The sequence below is a fragment of the Fukomys damarensis genome, unplaced genomic scaffold, assembly GCF_012274545.1.
Source record: "Fukomys damarensis isolate Sample0158 unplaced genomic scaffold, DMR_v1.0_HiC HiC_scaffold_24, whole genome shotgun sequence".
NCBI lineage: Eukaryota > Metazoa > Chordata > Mammalia > Rodentia > Bathyergidae > Fukomys > Fukomys damarensis.
The window spans coordinates 68,877,996-68,894,067 of NW_022900936.1; positions in this window are offsets into that span (position 1 = coordinate 68,877,996).

Here is a 16,072-nt window from a genome sequence, read left to right on the forward strand (position 1 = left end):
CGGCTTAGCCAAGGGAACTTTCCCCGAGCTGCGGATCCCCCCGTTGGGCCCAGGACGGAAGCGCTTGGAAGAAGATCGCGGATGAGGAGGCCTCTCTGACGAGGGGGTTGCTCCCACCTGCAGCCTCAGGCCCTGTCAGACGCCGGAGAAGTGGGGGTGTCGGGAGTCGGGAGCCTTTCGGGCTGGGAAAGTGGAAGGGGCGGGGACCTAAGTGAAAGGCTGTCTGCCAGAAATTCTTGGCTTTTTCGTTTATCCTCCTCTTACCTAGCTCTCTCCCCCTCCACCTCTGATGACACCTTTTCCGGAAGATGAAACCCTGCGCCCTTGAAACTCGCAAACCTTGTTAGTGAGACGCAGTGTGACCTCAGAGGAACATCAGGAAAGCCAGTCCTGGACACTCTTGAGCAGGCTCTTAGCGTAGTATTGCGTACTGAGTTCACCTGGAACCCAAACTTCAGCTGTAGGGCAGCTTAGACGTGGTAACGGTCTACGCAGCTGAGATTGTACAGTTGTCTCATCCTTAGCACTTTAAATGACCTTCGCCCAATCGTGACCTCCTTAAGGGTGCCTTTATTCAGCTAACATTTATTAGGCGTCCTGAGGTGCTTGGACATCCTGCAATTAATTACTCCTGTCTGTCCCCATCCTAGCACAAGGTCAGCTTGATAACAAAAGATGCTTAGTGAATGTTGAGTGATTATGAGTATCAGGAACTTTCTGTGGGATGAAACACCCTCATTATGCTTTCTTCATAATGATCTGAAGGGTTTTTTCGTTTGTTTTTGTTTCTTGTTTTTAGCATCTCTCTGCAATACTTAAACATAACCTTTGGGGGGAGGAAAAGGCATTAAAATAATCTATATAACCATTTCTGGAATTCTCCTTCCCTTGTCCACACCCACCTTCCCATCCCTTGCCAACTGACTGTTCATTTGAATTGTGCTTTTTGGCAAAACTCCAAACTCCCGCATTATGCACTTGTGATGACACTGAATTAGATTACTGTCTGCAAGGTTAATGTTCCCTCAGGCATTAACCTTAGTAAATCGTGATGCCTGTTTAGAAATAGCTGAGGCCCAAAGGTTCAGCTTAATTTAGACACAGGTAACTAAGAAGAGCAAGAATAAACCACAGTTCCACAATCAACTATCCATGTGCTTTCTCCGCTGAAAAATATAAATTTTAATAAGATGACAGTGCATCCTCTGAATGCTAATTGCAACAAAACAGTGATATAAGCTAGAGCAAGGGACAGTTATCTGGAGGACAGCCTACTGGCAACTTTTAGCATCTGCAATGACATCAAATTCAGATGTTAAAATTAAAAACACCTCTGGCAGCAAAGAAGCATACTCAGTATTAGGCAATGGGGAAAGTGATGACTGTAAAGGGCTGAATGCTAGAGATGACACCCAGTGGGGTAAGGCTGTTGGTTTTGCCTCTAGAGATAAACCTAATTCTCTGCTTAGTATAATTGAGAAGCAGCAGCCTAAAATGGACAGAATAAAGAGCGCTATTATTCTGACCAATGATGGTGAGGAGTAAGTTTTCACCTTTTAGGTTAAACTTCTGGAAATAATTCTCAGCCCCTTTGTTAGCCGCTGTTGTCTTGCTCATCTCCCCAAACACCAGCCCTAGACATTCAGCTAACTTATTTTTATAATTGTGGACTCATAAGAAGTTGTAAATATAGTATGAGTCTCATTTACCCTTCCGCTAGTGCAAGGCCCTAGATTTGATCCCTAGAGCTAAGCCCCCTACCAACACAATAATAACCTGAATAAAACTCTAATAGCAATCTTATTTTTAAAAGCAAGAAAACTAGAGACAACCTAAACGTACCTCACTGGGAATGGATGAACCATAAGTGGAGTACTGTGTAGTAATAAAAAGAATGAATATTTGATTCATGCAACAACATAGGTGACACCTAATAAAGCTTTATATCAAAACCAGGAGGGCAGGCATGGTGTCAGCACTCGGGAGGCTGAGGTAAGATGATTGCTGTGAGTATGGGACCATCCTGGGCTACACAGTGAGTTCTAGGTCAGTCTCAGCTACATAGTGAGACCCTGTCTCAAAAAATAAACAAAACCAACAAAAACAAAACCAGGAAGTTAACACTGATAAATCACTGTTAACTATATTGCAGAACTTCCTTGGTATTCACCATATTTTTTAACCTACATAGTTACATGTACATGTTTATGTAACTCAGTCCAATTTTATCCAGTGCATGTGTCTGTGTAACAATTTCTACAACAAAGGTACAGAACTATTCTGTCACCACAAAAGATTACTAATACTACCTTTCTAGATTCACAAATTCCCTCCCACTCACTCTGTCCTCCAACCACTAATCTGTTTATTATTGGGTTCTCATTCCGAAACATTTAGATAAATGGAATCATTTTTATAACACATGACTTTCTGTGGATGAAGCTTTTGCCTAAATAATACCTTGAGTTTCATCTAAGTTGTTGCATGAATCAAATATTTGTAGAGTACTCCATTTATGGATGTTCATCCATCCCCAGTGAGGTACATTTAGGTTGTTTCTAGTTTTCTTTCTATTTAAAATAAGATTGCTAAGAACATTTGTATTCAGGGATTTTTTTTTTTTTTTTTTTTTTTTTTTTTTTTGCGGGGGAGCAGTGCTAGGAATCAAAACCAGGGCCTCGTGCATGACACGCAAGTGCTGTACCACTAAACTACATTCCCAGGCACTGTGGGGTTTTTGCGTGAATTTAAGTCTAAATTTCTCTGGGATAAATGCCTGCAAGTATGAGTGATAGATCATATGATAAATGCATGTTTAGTTTTCTAAGAAAATGCTAGATTATTTTCCTGAATGACTGTATCATTTTATGTATGTATGCATGTGTGTATGTATTTCAGGACTGGAGGTGGAACCCAGGCCCTACTGCATGCTAAACCAGCACACACTGAGCTACACTGTATCTCCAGCCCGGCTCTTCAACATTATCCCTGCCCTTTTGGGTTGCCTCGCTGCTTTAATAGATATATTATTTCATTGTGTGCATTCCTTTCCTTTAAGAAAGGGCTCTACCTAAAAGCACTCCTAAATAGGATGCACACGCCTACTTTGCTTATAAACAAACACAAAGGTGTCTTTTGTTGAAAGATTTCATTATATGTCATAGAAAAATACAATCTTTATTAGTAAGCTATAAAATTTCTTGAAACATTGGATTTATATAATTTATGCCTTTTTAAAAAAAACTTCTTGAGATGGCTCCAAGACAACAGGCCAGCAAATGCTGGTGGATTGTTGGGAAAAAGGAACCCTTAACTGTTGCTAGGAGTGTAGACTGATGCATCCACTGTGGAAGTCCATGTGGAGATTCCTCAAAGGACTAAGATTAGAGGTCCCATTTGACCCAGCTATTCCCCTTTCTTGCTATTGTCCTGAGAGAATTCTAAAAAATCATACCACAGGGATATATGCAAACCCATCTTTGTAGAAGCACCATTTGTAATAGCTAAATGTTGGAAACAACCCAAAATGCCCATCAACTAACAAATAGGTAAAGAAGATGTGGTTTTCTTTTTATACAGTGGAGTAGTATTCTACCATAAAGAAAGATAACCTTGAGAAATTTCTAGCCAAATAGATGCACCTTGAGAGCAAACGCTTTAAGTGAAATACATTGGACACGCATGTTTAAATACCACATTGTTTCCCCCGTGTGTAAAACCTAAAGTGGAAATAAGGATCAAAATGTATAATGGCTATTGGGAAATGGGAAGTAAATGTTCAAATGAGAAGGGGAACGGAGAGGGGAGGGAGAAAGGAGAGAACAAGAAAAAATAAGAAGGGAAAAATGAAAACAAAGCTTTTGTAAACAAGGAAGAACAGGGGTTGAAGGGAAGGGGGAATGGGGAAAAAAGAAACAAGATACATCAGGTATGGGCACAAATTCCCTACAATGGATGTTATCATTATGGATATCTAAAACGTACCAATATATGTTTTTTGCGGGGGGTACCGGGGATTGAACTCGGGTCCTTGCACTTGCAAGGCAGGCAGCGGAACCACTGAGCTAGATCCCCGGCCCCCAATATATGTTTTGCTTCAAAAGAAAACAGGCCTAGAAGTTTCTTCTGAGGCTGAGTATAGTGGCACATGCCTTTAATCACAGCAAGACAGCTCAAATTCAAGGCCTAAGCTACATAGCAAGTTCAGGTTGGCCTAGACTACTTTGAGACCCTGTCTGTAAAAGCAAAATAGATGGCATTATTATTGGGTAGCCTGCTTCTAAATTAAACCACCAACTAAACTTTACCAGGTTCTGGATCGCTCACCTTTCCTTCTGGAGTTAATTGCCAGGTTCTTCTTGTCTTGAACAAAGAACTGAACAAAATGAGCAGAATGCAGTTGCCAAGCTTATTCGAGAAAGTTAAGAGTGAAGAGGGAGGGAGAAACTGGCTCTGCAGAGTGAGTTTGAGCTGAGTGAAAAAGGAAAAAGCAAGATAAAGGAATACCTTGGAGAAAGCAGTCGGGCTATCCTGAGGAAAGCCACAGTAAGCTCTTCCTGGCTTGCCCTCCTATGCTATTTGAAATCTGGAGGAAACCTTTGAGAACTTGTACTTACAGGTCCTGAGAGGCAGTGCTGGGATCCAGGACTCAGGCTGAGGTCAGGTCTAAGCATTATATTGAAATCCTGCTCAAGTTCTCATGAGAAGTCCACATGCAGGGCTTTGGGAACTATTCTGTTCCAGCATTCCAGAATCTTGTAATTAACATGTCATGCCTACTTCCACAGACAGTTTTGCCTGACCTTATTCCCCTATCTCACCAAGGCAGTGCACACCAATACTCCCAATACTTGGGAAGCTGAAGCAGGATGATTGCAAGTTCTAGTGCAGCCTGGTGAATTTAAAGACTTAGCCAGACTGTCTCAAAATAAAAAAGGGCTCAAGATGTGGCTCAGTGAGAAGGCCCTGGGTTCAATGCCTAGTTCTGAGAAAGCAAAAGAAGGGAGGGGGAGAGAAAGAGATGTTTCTTCTGAGAAGTGATATAAATTAAACCAAACTGATCAGGATGTCGTCCACAGATGGCACATGTAATGTCCAACAAGCCAAGCAGGTAAGATGAATAGGCAGAGCAGTTGTGAAAACAGCTGACAGTGAAAGGGACTGAAGCAGAGAGCTCAAATCAGTCTGAAGGCCACAGCCACAACTCATTTCTAGCTGATGGTTTCCAAGTGGGACCATGAAAATCAGGAAAGCAAGAGAAATCAGGAATCATTTTTGGGGTGAACTCTTCCAAATATTAAATGCTAGCAACTCATTCCACTTCTTTGGAACAAAAAAACATGTCAGCCAAATGTAGATTTTCAGGCCTCCTACAGTTCCTACTGTCTTCTGGCTCTGGAATGGGTTCTTGGTCTTGGAACTCTGGGGCCCCTCTTCCTCTCCCTCTTTCTCTTTCTTCTCATTATTCTTCCTCTTCTTCTTGCAGTACTGGGAATTAAATCCAGGATTTTCAATATTTGGATATACCCCAAGCCCTTGTTCTTTTTCTCTTTTTTTTGGCGGGGGCAGTCTCTGCAAAATGCCAAGCTGGCTCTAACTTACCATCACCCTTCTGCCTCAGCCTCCCAGAGTGCTGGAGTTGCATGCTTGCACTGCCATGCCCTGCTGCCTCTGGCTTCTTTAGGAGAAGAATGTACTCCCATCTCTTGTCCCCAAGGACTTCACCAAGTCTTCAGATCCTTCTGGACTAACCACTTCCTAAGCTTCCTATGACCGTCAGGCTGAGGAATATCTGGAACACTGTCTCTCCCTACCCACTGCCTGCCTGCAGCATAGGCCATCTGTCAAGGCTTGTTTTACCTGAAGGATAAACTTGGCTTCTTTTTGCAGAGCTCTAAATTCACGGCCTTGTCTGAGTTGGATCCACAGGAGCCTGCCTTCACTACATCTTGTCACTCCCACTGCATACAGGAAATCATACCTTTTTTGGTTGGTAACGGCCCTCTTCCCTGGGATACCTCTCCCCTAGTGCCTGCTTCAGATCTGGGGGGGAATCTCAGATAACTAATGTTAGAAAAAACAGTCCAAAAATGATGAATGTTTAAATTTTTAAAATTTTACTGCAACGCCAGAGATTTAGCTCCGCACTTGCCTGGCAAACACAAGGTCCTGAGTTAATTTACTGGTTCTGGAAAAAAAAATTATTGCAGCAAAAGAAACATTGCCATTAATCCCCCTCAAAATACTTCCCCTCACTTTGAACACACATCCTATCACTCTTGCCACTTTCTGAAGTAGCTCTGGAAGTCCTTTCATGACTATCTTTAATTATGTTGTCATGGCTGTCTCAGTGTCCTGAACCACTTCAAAATTTTTACCTTTCATGCTCATTTTCACTTTGAGGAAGAGCAAGAAGTCGCACCGTACCAGATGTGGAGTAAGGAACCACAGTAAGGAAGGTGAGAGCACACCATAATGTGGATATTGAATGGCACTCAGCAGCAGTACTCCTATTTTTTGTACACCTCACGAAGACACTCAGGAAAGAGGACTTTCAGAACTTCAAGAACAATGGGATAAGTATTAGAAGTGTGGTGGAGTATTTTGAGGAGGCTGAATGGCAGTGTGTCTTTTGCTGTAATAAAACTTTAAAACTTACATTCACCTCCGTATTTTGATCACACTTCATCATTCAACCCTTAATCTATGAGTTCCACAGGGGTGGAGTCAACCAGACCAAGAATCAGAAACATTGGGGGGGCGGGGTTTAGCTCAGTGGTTCCACTACCTGCCTCAAAAGTGTAAGGTCCCAAGTTTGATCCCTGGTACCAAAAAAAAAAAAAAAAAAAAAAAAAAAAAAAAAAAAAAGAATCAGAAATATCAAGAGGGAAAAAATTATGTCTGTACTGAAACAGACCTCTTTCTTGTCATAGTCCCTAAACTGTAATGTGTAACAGCTATATACATAGAATTTCTGCTGTATTAGCTATTATAAGAAACCTAGAGGTGATTAAAATGTATGGGAGAATGTCTAAATGCTATGGCTATATCATTTTATATAAGGTACTTGTGCTTCCATAGATTGGGGTCTTGGAACCTTTTTTTAAATTTTGAGACAGGTTGTCTCTAAGTTACTAAATTGCCCAGACTGGGCTTGAACTTGTACTTCTCCTGCCTCAGCCTCCCAGAGTGGTAGGGCCTGTGCCACCACACCCAATGATATTTTTGTTCTTCTTCCTATTATTATTCAAAAAAATATAAAGATAGTATAGACCAAATTTCCTAAAAATAAAATTGATAAATTCATAGGAAAATAATTTGTGCAAGTAGATGGGTTGACAGAAAGGGTAGAAATTATGCAAGTATTAAAAAATACAAGAAAGAATATGGAACATATGATTTTGGAGGAAAAGATCTTAGACATGTTTTCCCTGACCAATAAAAAAGGATGTAGAGTAGCTAAATAGAGGGGTAGGGGTTAAGCAATTAAGCTGCAAGAAAAAAAATCTGTAACAGTACTCAGAGAATTAATTTCTGAGCATAATCTTTGCCTAATCTATTTGATAAGGCTGCCAAGTATGGTGGCATATCTGTAATCGCCGCATTCAGGAGACTGAGGCAGGAGGATAGCTGAGTTTGAGGCCAACTTGGAGTACATAGTGAGGTCTTGTCTCAAAAACAAAAATAAGGGCTGGGATTTAGCTCAGTGATTTTGCAGCCTGCCTCGCAAGCACAAGATCCTTGGTTCAATAAAAAAAAAAAATTATATGGCTGATGAAACTGTTCTATTGTAAAGATGCTTTGTACTTTCTATCAGCAAAGAGCAATGGAGTATCTGTGTTTTCTTTCCCAGTGAACGAAGATAAATTAACTACTCTTTTATGCATTAAAGCTGTGGGTTTCTACAAAATACAAATAATAGCAAGTAGAAAATTTTGTCATTTTAAAGTTTTCAAGATTTCACATATTTAAGCCAAGAGGGGTGGTGGTGTTTGTGCCTATAATTCCAGCTACTCAGGAGACTGGGGCAGAATAGCTTCAGCCAGTGAGCTCAAGGCCAACCTGGGAAATCTGATGAGACTCCAAGTCAGAGAGAAGAGAGAGAGAGAGAGAGAGAGAGAGAGAGAGAGAGAGAGGGAGGGAGGGCAATTGAACCTGTGGGAGGGTGGCACATACCTGTAATCCCAGCACTCTGGGAGGCTGATGCAAAAGAATGACAACCTCAAGGCCAGCTGGGCTACACAGCAAGTTCAAGGCCATCCTGGACTACACAAAAATAGACTGACTCAAAGGAACAGAAGAAAGACGATTGAACAAATTTGCTTTTGGCCAAAATAGTGTGATATAATGCAAAAATGAATTTTTCTTTATTATTTTTCTTATCTTCATATAATTTGAATTAAAAGGCATGTCAAGGGCAGGAGGTGTAACTCAGTGGTAGAATTCCAGTCTGGGTTCCACAAAGCTCTGGGTTCCATTCCCAGCTCCTCAAAAAAAAAAAGGAGAGGAAAAAAAGAAGATGAAACAAAATATAATACTAGACTTACTAAAGTATATTAAAACTATGCTAGCCAGGTATGGTGGCATACACCTATGATCCCAGCACCAGGAGGCTGAGGCAGGAGGAGCATGGCAAGTTCGAGGCCAGCCTGGGCTACATAGTGAGTTTGATGCCAACCTGAGCTATATTGTGAAATCCTGTCTCAAATAAAACCAAAAAGAGATTTAAAAAATAAAAATAAAACTATTCTGTACCAGCCAGGGGTGGTGGCGCTTGTGTAATCCCAGTACTTTGATGAGGTGGAGACAGAAAGATTCCAAGTTCAAGCCAAGCCAAGGCAATTTCATGAAACTCAGACACAAAGCAAAAAGTACAAAAGGGCTGGAGGACATATCTTAGTATAAATCCTTCCATTCAATCTTTAGTACTACAGAGAAAAGAGGAAAAAACTGCTTTGTATTTAACAATCGTATAGATCAACACAGAGGAAAAGAGGGTTTCCCATTAAAGAATCGTCGTCCTACTTACCAGTGTTCTGTTTAAGTATTTACTAAAAATTCATATTCAAGACACTATGAAAATGCCTGGTCCTGATGTGCAAGGTCCTGAGTTAGACTCCTGATATGGGACGGGGAGAGACATTAGGAAAAGCACCACAAAAAGGTAAAATAAGAAGCCAGGCATGGTAGTACACACTTGTAATCCCAACACTTGATAGGCTGAGGCAGGGGGGTTGCAAGTTCAAGGCCAGCCTGGGCTACATAGTGAGACCCTGTTTCAAAAATATGAAAAGACTCCAAGTTGCACTAACATCCATCAGCTATGAGATAACTATGATGGGGGGAGGCTGCAAGGACACAAGGACACAAGAAGGAGATACAAAATAATTTGACCTTGTCATTCACTAAGTTTTCAAAAACAGCAATGATTTTATACTTTTCTAAAGAAGGTTGTGTAGTTTTGTAAGACAAGAGCTGGTTGAGGGCTTTGGCTCAGGAATAGAAGGTGTACTGCCTGGGTTCAATACCCAAGCCTGAAAAAGAAAGACACAAAACCTCAAGTGCAAGGGTTCAAAGAAGACTAGCACTAAGTTCATGAGAATGTCTTGTGGGGGAGACACATAAAAGGTGGGGTAATTTCAGCAAGATATGCTGTGGTGACAAAAGGATGTCAACGGTTCCCAGGTTTCCATGCACTGTACATCTATCTGGTACCCAAACAAGGCTTTCCACCTTATTTGTACATCTTAAAACCTGCAGGCAAAATTCTGTCCAAATTCCAAATGTTCTTCAGGACTCTATTTCACATTACAAGAAGCATTTAGCCCAGTGCAATATGCCTGTAATCTCTGCTACTTGGGATATTGAGGCAACAGGATTGCAAGTCTAGGGCAAGCCTGGGCAATTTAGTGAGATCCTATCTTAAAATTTTAAAAAATTAATAAAGATTTACTTATTTATTTATTATTTAAATTTATTTAAAAAATAAAAATTTTAAATCTGGGGATGTAGGTCAGTAGTAGATCATTTGTCTAACATGCATAAGTACTGGGTTCAATCCCTAGTACAGCTGGGTGTGGTTGCACACACCTGTAATCCCAGCACTCAGGAGGCTGAGGCAGGAGGACTGGCATGGTTCAAGGCCAGCCTGTGCTACATAGTTTAAGGCCAGCCTGGACTATGTAGTGAGGCCCTGCCTCAAACAAAACACAAAAAACAAATCCCTAGTAGAGCAAGGGGTGAAGGGGTGGGGGAGGTATATTTCATGATTATTTAAAAATGTATAAGCTTTGAGGCAACTTCTTTCCAACACACACACACACACACACACACACACACACACACACACACACACACCTAATCTTCCCCCACACACACACACACACACACACACACACACACACACACACACACACCTTTAAATGGTTGCAGAAGACCCCTTCAAGGAAGGTTGAAGAGCAAATTAAAGTTGAAAACGAGGTGAAACTGGCCTATAGCCATTGTAGTATCTTAATTACTTTTCTCTCCTTGCTGAAACAAAATAACCAACAGCCAAAGTTAAAGGAGGAAAGGTTTATTTGGCTCACAGATTGTAGAGGGTTCAGTCCTCATAATCAGCTGGCTCCAAGGCAAGGTGGCATGGCAGACAGGCATTGTAGAGAAGAAACAGTTCAAGGTGGATAGAAGGTATCAAAACAAGCAAGGACAAGACAAGCCTCTTTTGGTCCCTTATATTGTATCCAGGCTTCTGGGATTAGGGTGGTGCCAAAGCAATTAGTGGACTGATTTAGTAATCACCCACCCTTAATCCCAGCATTGGTGATAAAGGAGATACTTTTCTGGTGGAAGGATGCTGCTTTATTTTTTCTTCCCCTAATTGATGTCTCCTATAGGCAGCCATTTTACTTTTTGTCCAAGAATAATGCAATTACCCTAGTTTCATTCTTCCCTTACAAAGAAGAGGTCTGGGGAGATTAGAGAAAATCTCAGAAACCAGCTGGCTTTGGGTTTTCCTTTGTAACTACATAGGCCATATGTCATCTGTCTGCATGTGTCCTTCTAGTGTGGACAGCTATGACATCCAAATAAATAACTTTTGTGGATAGGGACAATCTTGAGGCATTGAGGACTATTAATATTTTGGGGCATTTCATTTGAAGAGCTAAGAAGAGGCAGCTATAATTCATATCTGTAATCCTAGCATACTAGGGGGCTGAGGCAGGAGGATCATAAATTCAACTCAGTCTTCACAATTTAGGAACTTACCAAGATCTTGTCTCAAAATAAAAAATAAAAAGGGTTAGGGATGTAACTCAGTGTTAAGGTCCCGGGTTCAATCCAGTACTACTACTACTACTACTAATAATAATATGGCAAATAAGTTTCCATCTTTTTTGTTTTTTAATGTTTTGGGATGTATACAATTAAACCTCAGTTATTTGAAATCTCCATTTATTCCAACTACCACATTCCCCTAGATGCCTGGTAGTAGAACTATTACAGAAAATAAAATATTTATTATTTTGTGGTACTGTGAATTGAACCCATGGCCTTCACCCTGTGCTATATCCCAACACCTTTTTTATTGTAACACAGGAACTCCCTAAATTGCCCAGGCTGCATTCAAACTTGTGATCTTCCTTCCTCAGCTTCCCAGAGTATTGGGATTATAGGCATGAGCCACCATGCCTGGCATATGATTTTTACTTTATAGCTACTAAAAGAGTAAAACAAGTAGGATGTATATATGCTGTTTCCTCCCCTGTAGACCCTCTGTCATACAGGACCACTGCGGAGGAACCTGTTATGGCTGGTGTCTAGATGTCCCCCCAAAGCCTCATGCAGTCACAGGTGGGGCTTTTCAGAAGTGGCTGGATCTAGGGTGTGTGATGTTGGGGTCAAGGATGAGAGACTGGGATTGATTCATGGTGTGATGCTAGGATTGAGGCTGCCCCACCCTTGGTGTGAGTGCTACCTGCCCTAAGGGTGGGTGGTCTGGATAAAATACAAGGGATGGAAATATGATTGCTTGTCCCTTGTGGTTTGTTACTTATTGCTATTTCAGGGGCCGGGGATTTAGCTCAGTGATGCTGCCACCTACCTCACTTCTTGCTATTTCACTGCCTTCTGCCCACCATGAACTATTTCTCTTCCGCAATGTCCCTCTGCCATTCCCCCTGCCTTAGAGCCATACAACTATGAACTGAAACCTCTACAAACTGTGAACTGAATAAATCTTTCTTTCTTTTCTCCTTTAACTTTGAATGTCAGGTATTTTGTCTCAACAACAAGAAAAATAATTAAGACAGTACGAGATGTCTCTAAGTCCATAGGTAGACATATGACCTCATTTCTGATCTCTTCTGGGCAGCAAGAGAAGCAGAATGCCACAGAGAACAAAGACACTGGAATATGAGACCACTTCTTGAATAACTTTTAAGATGATAATGTTGCTTGGAACAAAGTGAGACTCAGCCTTCACTTTTTTCAGCCACTCAACAATATTTTGTGTCAGGTGATGCTCTGAGTGTCAGAGATTTTCATGCTATTGAGAAATTCAAACATTTATTGGACATGGTAGTGTGCTCCGTACTAGAAATACAATGACAAATAAAAATACTCTTCTACCCCAACAGAGTGTGCCATCTCCAGTTGGACGAGTGGACTCTGTGATCAAGCTGCTTCGCTTTGGGAAACACACTTGACCCAGGGATGAGCCCGGGATGCTGGGGGAGGATGCAGTGCAGGCCGGGGCCAGACCGCTTCTCCCAGGTGACTTGTAAGCTGAGCCAGAAAAAGAGCAGTGGCAGTCCATTCTGGGCAGAGAAAGGAGACAGTGTGTGCAGTGTCTTAGTGCCAGAGAGAGCGTTGTGTGTGCAGGGTTGCCCGGAATGAGAGCATGCAGGAAGTGGTTAAATGAAAAAAAGAAAAAAGACACAGCAGGAGAAAGCACCAGCCAGCTCTGGCCGTCTCTCTACCCCAAGGACAGCTTCCCCAAAATGGGTGGCCAGCAATAAGATTGTGTGCTTCTGTTGATTTTTTTTTAAGCAATAACATTTTAGATGGCACATTGACCAATTTTATTTTGTTTCATTTGTTAATGAATTTAACATGCCTTATAAGAAAAATACATTTCCTATACCCCACAGTTGCTTGTATCAAGGCTTAGGAAAAAGCTGAGCAACAGAACTATTCCACCAACAGACACCATGTCGAGGAGGTTGTGTCCAGTTGTCACAAGCACAGGCGAAAGTGAGTGGCATTTGGGACAAATTGCCAGAGGCCAACAGTTTGCCTCTGAAAGGTTTTACATAGGGAAGTAATAGGACAAGACTTCCAAGTTAGACAGAACACTCAGGCTGTGCAGATAGGACTGGGCAGAGTCTCGGGCCATTGTTTGGGGCTAATAACAGAAAACTTGAGACTGGGGATTTATTAACAACAGATGTTTACTTTTTCGCGGTCCCGGAAGCTGGAAAGCCCAAGTGCATATGTCAGCCTGCAACGAAGGGCTCTGTGCTTAGCTGTCCCGGGGCAAAAGGAAGAAGGGCAAAAGAGAGTAAGAGAGGGCCAGACTCTGAGTTATAAACAATCTGTCACAGTAACAGGGGCTCATCCACTCACATGTGCAGAGCCCTAGGACATCACACCTCCTAGCAGGCTCTCTTTCTCACACTGTCACTTGGGGGGGATCCTGTTTCCAACTTGTGCACTTTTGGGGACCCATTCAAACCACAGCAGACAAATTTGATTCGCATTCTGAAATCAAGCTCAAAGTTGTAACTGGCGTATTTTTTTTTCCCAATGAAACATAATGAGACAGAATAATGCTAAACAGCTTCATGCACAACCCAATGGTATCACCTATTGTGTAAATACCTGTGCTAATCAGCTTTCCATTACTGTAACAAATACCTAAAACACCCGTTTAGGTTTTAAGATAGAGCTAAAGAAAAAGGTTTGTCTTGGCTCATGATTTTGGAGGTTTCAGTTCATGACTGCGTGGCCCTTTCTTGGAATCTGTGGTGAAGACACACATCATGGCAGCAGTGTGTGGCAAAACCATTTACCTCATGACTGGGGTGCTAAAAGAGGAGGAGGAAGGAACTGAGGCCCCCTGTTCCCAATAAGGCACACCCGCAGTGACCAGAAGACTCCATTGGGCTCTACCTTGTGAAGGCTCTACCACCTCACAAAGGAGGACCATGGGCTGGGGACCAGGCCATTGCTGCATGGGTCTGTGGGGAACCCTGCTCTAGATCACAACAAAGGCCTGTGTGCATGTGTGTGAGTTTTTCCTGGTTCACAGTGTAAAACCTTTGCACTGTGGGTCAGGTTTCAAGAAAGCTTAAAGGGTGCTGCAAACAAATGGCTTGGAGGCTATTTCATTCATCGTGCACCAATTAATATTCATTTCACCTGGCATGGTGTTACACACCTATAATGCTAACACCTGCTAGGCTGAGCCAGGAGAATTGTAAATTTGAACCCAGCCTGGACTAAATAGCAAGATTTTGTCTCAAAAAACTCCAAAATTCCCTGCTGGGGTTTTAGCTGGGGTTTTGTCTGACCTACAAGCGCACAGTTCTATCCCCGGTATGGGGGGAAAACTCCAAAATTTAAAGACTTAGAAATTTACTGAGCACATACCAGGTAAAAGGGGCTTACTTTGTTTGTGGTGGTGGGGATCAGACAAAACAGGTCCTCACATGTGCAAAACACACACTCTACTCCTGAGCTACATCTCCAGGCCCCAAGATTGTTTTTGGTTTGGTTTTGTTTTGGTACCGGGGATTGAACTAGGGTCCTTGGGCTTGCAAGGCAGGCCACCGAACCGCTGAGCTAAATCCCCAGCCCCTAGGCCCCAAGTTTGGAGAGGAGAGCATACAATAAGTAATCAAATGAATTCCTGTGACAATTAAGAGACAGCAAGTTATTAGAGATAATAAATCCAGGGGAGAAATGTAGGCTGGACTTGTGCTGTTTTTCCTACTGCTGTGTCGGAGGTCCAGGCATGGAAACAGTGCCTGGAATGTAACAGCTGTTCAGCAAGCATTAGCTGAGCAGATGAAGGAATGATGGACATTGGTTTGACTCAGCTAGTGACAACAAAAATTAAAAGAAATAGGTGGGTTCAAGGTACATTTAAAAGGTGAAACAGACAGGGTTTCATGAAAGAAGTTGATTTGGTGGCCGAAAGAAAAAAAATCACAGGTATGATTTCTGTGCTGCTTCTTCTAAGCACAGTAATCAGAGTAAGTGTGTGGTTTCTCTGCTGCAAACCCTCTGACAGCTCCACCGTTCAATCAGTAAAACCCAAACTCCTCCGCATCGTCGGTAAGGCCACATTGCTCTGGGCCGGGTACCTGTGACCTCATCTCTAGTAACCTCCCCTACTTCCAGCCACATTGGCCTCCTTTCTGATCCTCATGCCCAGTCAAGGCCCCGTGCCAGGCTCTGCACTGACTGTCCCGTCCTCTCCCAAACGTGTGTGTGTACAGCCCTGGCCCCTTTCAAGAGTCTCCCTGGAGAGGTCGGTTCTCACTACTGGGCCTGATGCTGCCAGCCCTGTTCCATCACACTTGCTGCTCTGCCTGCTCCCCTTTCCCCAAGGCAGGTGTTGTGAGATACACAGATACAGCCCTCCAGTGGGCTGTGTAACTTATTTATTATCTCCACTGTCTCTCTCCCCACAGGAACGGGAACTCTCCCTGGGCCTAGAGCATTACTAGCCCTGGCAGGTGCTGCCTAAGAACTTGTTGAATAAAAAAAATAGAAGGCAACTCCTAGCTTTCTAGTTGGAATAGCCAGGTGATGGGGCTCACTGACGTAAGAAACACAGGTGGATATAGGAGGTGACACCAGGTGACAAGTGCAGCTTTGAACATGCTGAGTCTAAGTGTCTTGGGAGACCAACCTCCAGTCGGCAAAGCCCTTTAGGCAGTGGAAAATATGGACCTGGTGCTCAAACGAGCCATGAATATAAGTTTAGGGGTTCCTGGTTCATAGGTAGCATTTGTCTTGTTTTGGTTTTGTTTTTTGTTTCTTTGAGACACAGTCTCACTGTGTAGCC